The sequence below is a fragment of the Notothenia rossii genome (assembly GCF_949606895.1).
Source record: "Notothenia rossii genome assembly, chromosome: 4".
In the NCBI taxonomy this organism is placed as follows: Eukaryota; Metazoa; Chordata; class Actinopteri; order Perciformes; family Nototheniidae; genus Notothenia; species Notothenia rossii.
The window spans coordinates 69,966,689-69,974,137 of record NC_136902.1 but is presented as its reverse complement, the minus strand read 5'-3'; the positions used below and the strand labels follow the sequence as shown (position 1 = coordinate 69,974,137).

The 7,449-nt window shown below is 44.2% G+C and overlaps 1 long non-coding RNA gene across 1 annotated transcript; it reads left to right on the top strand.

The window, feature by feature from the left end:
• The first annotated feature begins 460 nt into the window (after nucleotides 1-460).
• Nucleotides 461-6,844, top strand: LOC307035840. Its single transcript, XR_013807224.1, has 3 exons — nucleotides 461-968; nucleotides 1,252-1,591; nucleotides 6,506-6,844. It is a non-coding gene; the product is annotated as an uncharacterized lncRNA (long non-coding RNA).
• The last annotated feature ends 605 nt before the right edge of the window (nucleotides 6,845-7,449 follow it).

Genomic DNA, 7,449 nt, shown 5'->3' with positions numbered 1-7,449 from the left:
AAGCCCGATATTATAGAATTAAACAAATAAATAAAAACAAGGATAATTGTGTGTTATTGTTGAGTAAATAACAGTGTGTTAATTAGAAAAGAATAACAAATTAGAGGGAAAAAAATATTTAAAAAATACATACAGTATTCTGAGGCTCTGAACCCCATTTATTTTCCTCATGGACGGCAAAAAAAGTCCAACATTACAGAATTTAAAATAAAAACAATAATCGTGGCTTGATATTGAGTAAGAAAAGGTTTTGATGAACAACACAGCCTCTGGTGTCACAAGTTAGACACTTCTATTATTGTTTGATCGGTGGCTCATCTAAACTCTCCTGTCATTTCAGATCCCGCCTTCCTCCAGGGCCTTGTAATCAGCTCACTTCCTTCACCTGGTCTCCCCAGCCCTTCCCCTCACCTGTTACTCATTCCCTCATCATGCCACAGTATTTATACCACCTCACTATCACTTGTCCTTTGCCAGATCGTCTTGTCGTTTCTGCCAAGCTCTCCAGTGAGTTCTCTAGCCTAGATTTTTGTCCTGCCCGGTTTTTGATCCCTGCCTGCCTGTTGACGGATCTCGAGTTCCTGCCTGCTCCCTGTCTGGTTTTGGTTGCCTGTCTTACGGATTTCCTAGTTTTGACCCTGCCTGTCCCTGACCTGAATAAACTGAACATTGCTATACACTGGTTGAATCTGAGTCATGCTATTGGGTTCTGATCTGTACCTGTGAGCGTGACAGTACAATCTGGCCTGTCACCTGGTACTTCTCCTCCTAGAGGTCGACTTTTTTCCTTTTTTGGCTCCTGAAACTAAGTCAATGGAGAAGTATATCAATGACTCTTTGGATGCAGGGCTTATCCGGCCTTCATCATCTCCTGCTGGTGCAGGGTTTTTCTTCGTGGGTTAGAAAGATAAGACTCTGCGCCCATGCATTGACTACAGAGGACTCAATAACATCACTGTCAAGAACAGGTACCCCCTTCCACTTGTTTCCTCTGCATTTGAACTGTTACAAGGCGCTACTATTTTTACCAAGCTGGACCTACGTAACGCGTACCATTTGGTGAGAATCAGGGAGGGGGACGAGTGGAAGACGGGATTTAACACTCCTAGTGTACATTATGAGTATTTAGTCATGCCTTTTGGACCCACCAATGCACCTGCAGTCTTCCAGGGGTTGGTGAATGATGTTCAACGGGATCTACTCAATATCTGTGTTTTTGTATACCTGGATGACATTTTGATTTTTTCCAAGTCAAAACAGGAGCATCTGGTCCATGTTCGCCTAGTCCTCCAAAGGCTCTTGGAGAACCACCTCTTTGTCAAGGCCGAGAAGTGTGTGTTCCACACCACAGAAGTCCCTTTCCTGGGATTTGTGGTCTCCACTGGAAACATCAAGATGGATCCTGACAAGACCAAGGCGGTGACTGACTGGCCACGCCCTTCAACATGCAAGGAGCTCCAACGCTTTCTGGGTTTTGCCAATTTCTACTGGAGGTTCATTCGAAACTACAGTTTGGTGGCAGCCCCTCTCACAGCTCTCACCTCTCAGAACATTCCCTTCCGGTGGTCCTCTGTGGCCGAAGGGGCTTTTGGTGAGTTAAAGTCACGCTTCACCTCTGCTCCTATTTTGATTTTTCCAGATGCTACTCTGCAGTTTACTGTAGAGGTAGATGCGTCTGACACTGGAGTTGGGGCAGTTCTTTCTCAACGGTCGGCCGAGGATCAGAAGATGCACCCGTGTGCCAATCAATCAATCAATCAATGTTTATTTATATAGCCCAATATCACAAATGTTACATTTGTCTCAGTGGAATTCACAGTTTGTACAGAATATCAGTATGACAATACGACACCCTCTGTCCTTAGACCCTCACATCGTACAAGGAAAAACTTCCAGAGAAAACCCATAGTTTAAAGGGAAAAATGGGAGAAACCTCAGGGAGAGCAACAGAGGAGGGATCCCTCTCCCAGGACAGACAGACGTGCAATAGATGCTGTGTGTAAATTGAAAAGATAATACATTTGCAACATAGGTAGTCCAAATGTTTGGAAATGCATGTGTGTATAATAGGAAGATGAATCCACGAGTATATCCATCCAGGACTTATGATCCAGGACCACAGCCACGACTCAAGATCCAGGACTCGCAATCCATGACACAGGACCGCAGGATCATCCATGACTCCGGATCCCGGCGTATATAGACACCAAAAAGAAAGACATTTGGGGAAGCTGGGTTAATCGGAACATGAGAGTACACAGGTATAGACAGAGAGAAGGAAGAAGTAAGATGTCCCCCGACAAACTAAGCCTATATCAGCAAAACTAGGGGCTGAATCTAATTAGCCCTAACTATAAGCTTTATCAAAAAGGAAGGTCTTAAGCGCACTCTTAAAAACGGATAGGGTGTCTGCCGTCCGAACACAAACTGGAAGCTGATTCCACAAAAGTGGAGCTTGATAAGAAAAGGCTCTGGCTCCCATTGTACTTTTAGAGACTCTAGGAACAACCAACAACCCTGCATTCTTGGAACGCAATGCCCTAGTAGGACAGTAGGGTATAATGAGTTCTTTAAGGTAAGATGACGCCTGCCCATTAAGGGCTTTGTAGGCGAGAAGAAGAATTTTAAATTCTATCCTGTGTTCTATAGGGAGCCAGTGTAAGGCAGCCAGAACAGGAGTAATGTGGTCCCTTTTCCTAACTCTGGTTAGTACACGAGCTGCAGCATTTTGAATCAGCTGAAGCGACTTGACTGACTTCTTGGTACACCCTGATAATAAGGAGTTACAATAATCCAGCCTTGAAGTAACAAATGCATGGACTAGTTTCTCTGCCTCGTTTTGAGGCAAGATATGCCTGATTTTTGCAATGTTACGTAGATGGAAGTAGGCGGTCCTTGAAATGGATTTTATGTGGGTGTTAAAGGATAAATCCTGATCAAATATAACACCAAGATTCCTTACAGTCTCACTGGAGGCCAAATTAATGCCATCCATAGTTAATATATCTTTAGATAATTTGTTTCGTAGTTTCTTCGGGCCAAGTACAATAACTTCAGTTTTGGTCGTGTTTAACATCAAAAAATGTAAGGTCATCCACGTTTTTAAGTCCTTGAGGCAGTCTTGAATTTTATTTAGATGATTAATTTCATCAGGCTTGATTGATAAATATAGTTAAGTATCATCCGCATTACAATGAACGTTTACAGAATGATTCCTTATAATATTGCCTAACGGAAGCATATATAGGGTGAACAAAATAGGTCCAAGCACTGAGCCCTGTGGCACTCCATGGCTAACTTTGGTTTGCATGGAAGATTCATCGTTGACACGTACAAACTGAGAGCGTTCAGATAGATAGGACCTAAACCAGCCTAAAGCAGTTCCCTGTATGCCAACTAAGTGCTCTAGTCTTTGCAACAGGATATCATGGTCGATAGTATCAAATGCAGCACTAAGATCGAGCAAGACAAGAATAGAGACAAGTCCCTTGTCAGAGGCTATTAGAATGTCATTTGTGACTTTAACCAGAGCTGTCTCTGTGCTATGTTGTGTTCTAAAGCCAGACTGAAAATCTTCAAATAAATCATAGTTTTTAAAGTAATCACACAGCTGTTTTGCGACTGCTTTCTCAAGAATTTTTGAGAGGAACGGAAGATTAGAAATAGGTCTATAGTTGGCTAAAACCTCTGGATCGAGGTTGTGCTTTTTAAGAAGCGGTTTTATCACTGCTACTTTGAATGATTGTGGAACATAGCCTGATAATAAAGACATATTCATAATATTTAATAAAGAAGTGCTAATTAATGGAAAAACTTATTTTAACAGCTTAGTTGGAATCGGGTCTAAGATACACGTTGATGGTTTAGAAGAGAGAATCATTGAATTTAATTGTTCAAGGTTTATGGCTGAAAAGCATTCTAGTTTACTATCTAGTGTAATATTAGAACTTACGTTTCCGGGAGCTGTTGATAACACTGTACTGGTCAAAGGCAAGAGGTCATTGATTTTGTTTCTAAGAGTAACAATTTTATCGTTAAAAAAGTACATAAAATCATTACTACTGAGTGCTATGGGAATAGAAGGCTCAGTCGAGCTGTGGCTCTCTGTCAGCCTGGCTACAGTGCTGAAAAGAAATCTTGCATTATTCTTATTCTCATCTATTAATGAAGAGTAGTATGCTGCTCTCGCTTTACGCAGTGCTTTCTTATATTCATTGAGAGTAATATGCCAAATTAAACGAGATTCTTCAAGTTTAGTGGAACGCCATATCCTTTCAAGTTGTCTCGACTTTTGCTTTATTTTGCGGGTTTCGGCATTATGCCATGGAGCTAATCTATGTTGTTTTATTTTCTTCTTTTTCAAAGGAGCAACAGAGTCTAATTTTATTCGCAGCGCATCTGTAGCACTATCAACAACATGATCAATTTGGGGTGGTGTACATTTTGTATAAGTTTCCTCCCCTACATGCAGACATGCTATCGAGTTAAGTATTGGTGGAATCTCTTCCTTAAATTTGGCTATAGCACTAACAGATTTTTTGGCTAATGCTTTGTAGTCTAGTAACAGTACTTCAAAAGTTACTAAGAAATGGTCGGATAAAGCAGGATTATGCGGTTCGACTAATAGTTGCTCAATTTCAGTACCATAAGTCAGAACAAGGTCAAGAGTGTGATTATAGCAGTGGGTTGGTTTATTTACACTCTGACAGAGCCTTCTTCTCTCGGAAGCTGTCCCCAGCAGAAAGAAATTATGACATTGGAAATTGAGAACTGTTAGGAGTGAAATTTGCCCTGGAAGAATGGAGACACTGGTTGGAAGGAGCAGAGCAGCCTTTTGTGGTCTGGACTGACCACAAAAATTTGGAGTACATCCGTTCAGCTAAGCGGCTGAACTCTCGTCTAGGCAGGTGGGCTCTGTTTTTCACTCGCTTTGATTTTTCTCTTTCATACAGACCTGGTTCTAAGAACATCAAACCTGACGCCCTGTCTCGCCAGTTCCAGCCAGAGAGCTCTCCATCTCATACTGAGAATATCATTGCTTCTACATGTGTCATTGGTCTGGTGACCTGGGAGGTGGAGGATAAGGTCAAGCGCTCTCATGCTGAACACCCAGCCCCAAGTGCCTGCCCTGTTAACCGTCTGCTTGTCCCTGCCACTCTCCGTACCCAGATTCTCCAGTGGGGTCATAACTCTCGCTTGGCTTGCCACTCAGGAGTAAGACGGTCCCTAGCCCTGATTCAACAGCGATTTTGGTGGTCTTCCATGGAGAAGGATACCAAGGAATTAATTGCTGCTTGCCTAGTCTGCTCCCAAAATAAGACCTCACGCCAAGCTCCCTCCGGTCTTCTTCATCCCTTGCCTATCCCTCATCGTCCCTGGTCCCACATCTCCTTGGATTTTTTCACTGGACTACCAGCCTCAGACGGTAACACAGTCATACTCACAGTCATAGACCGGTTTTCCAAGTCTGCCCTGCTTATTCCATTAACCAAATTACCTACTGCCAAGGAAAAGGCTGAAATCATGCTACAACATGTGTTCAGGCTGCATGGTCTCCCCAGTGACGTTGTGTCTGATCTGGGACCACAATTTACTTCTCGTTTTTGGTCTGAGTTTTGCAGGATGCTGGGAGCCAGTGTCAGTCTCTCTTCTGGATTTCATCCCCAGTCCAATGGTCAAGCAGAGCGATTGAACCAGGAGATGGAGACTGCCTTACGCTGTCGAGCCTCCTCCACTCCCTCCTCCTGGTCGAGGCAGCTTCTATGGGTTGAGTATGCCCACAACACCCTTCCTAGTTCTGCTACTGGTCTTTCTCCATTCCAATGCTCCCGCGGATACAAGCCACCCCTTTTCCCTGCACAGGAACGTGAGGCCAGCGTCCCATCTGCGCAGGCGTTTGTAAGCCGATGTCGACGCATGTGGTTAAAGGCCCGCTCCTGCGCTCTTCCGACCGTTATCAACGGACCGCCAATCGTCGTCGCAAGCCAGCTCCACAGTACTCCCCAGGGCAACGTGTCTGGCTCTCCACACGGGATCTCCCTCTCGGAGTTGAGTCAAAGAAGTTGTCTCCCCGTTTTGTAGGCCCATTTCCCATATCTAGGGTCATCAATCCTGCAGCTGTCCGCCTGCATCTGCCCCCTTCTATGAGGATTCATCCTACCTTCCATGTGTCCAAGATCAAACCAGTTACTGTGAGCCCTCTTCAGCCCCCCTCTAGACCCCCACCACCACCCCGGACTATCGACGGGGAGACTGTTTACACTGTCCGTCTCCTCATCAAGTCCCGGCGACATGGTAGAGGGTTGCAGTACCTGGTACACTGGGAGGGTTATGGCCCACTCGCAGTATCTTTGACCCATCTCTCATTACTGACTTTCACCAGGCTCATCCCGATCAACCACGTGGGACGTCAGGAGCCGTCCATAGAGGGGGGGGTTCTGTCACAAGTTAGACACTTCTATTATTGTTTGTTTGGTGGCTCATCTAAACTCTCCTGTCATTTCAGGTCCCGCCTTCCTGCAGGCCCTTGTAATCAGCTCACTTCCCTCACCTGGTCTTCCCAGCCCTTCCCCTCACCTGTTACTCATTCCCTCATCACGCCACAGTATTTATACCACCTCACTATCACTTGTCCTTTGCCAGATTGTCTTGTCGTTTCCGCCAAGCTCTCCAGTGAGTTCTCTAGCCTAGATTTTTGTCCTGCCCGTTTTTTGATCCCTGCCTGCCTGTTTACGGATCTCGAGTTCCTGCCTGCTCCCTGTCTGGTTTTGGTTGCCTGTCTGACGGATTTCCTGGTTTTGACCCTGCCTGTCCCTGACCTGAATAAACTGAACATTGCTATACACTGGTTGTATCTGAGTCGTGCTATTGGGTTCTGATCTGTACCTGTGAGCATGACATCTGGTCTTCCAAGACCTGACCGGACAAAAAGACGTGGTGCAGGCATGAAACATACTACCAATAGGAATAGATTGCTTTTAAAATCGTTCTGTGTGACACGAAAAAAAGGGGGAAATCGTGTTGGTGAACACAAATCAATAGATTACATTTCGTGACTATAACACGTAATGCCGTGAGACTAGTGAAATGTTAGTGAGAAAATATACTTTATCTAAGTTATTTTAGCCTGATATCACCTAGGTATAGCCTATTATAACACTAACTTATCCCCTTGGCCTTTTTATTGTTACAGGAGATGGACTAAACTTCATCAAAGCATTTTTTATTTGTAACACACTGAGACAGTGTATCTGCAAGATCCAGACATGCTAGGATTGTGTTTGTCAAGGTACTGAAGCCAAGAGGGAGACCTTATTCTCATAGTGTGCCTTGCAAGTTAATAATGAACAAAGCAGGTACTGACTTAGTCATCAGGATATGTATTATACTTTATATTGAGAGGCCGGTGTAATTATTTTTCTCTCACCTTATTTGACAATCGTCTCCTTG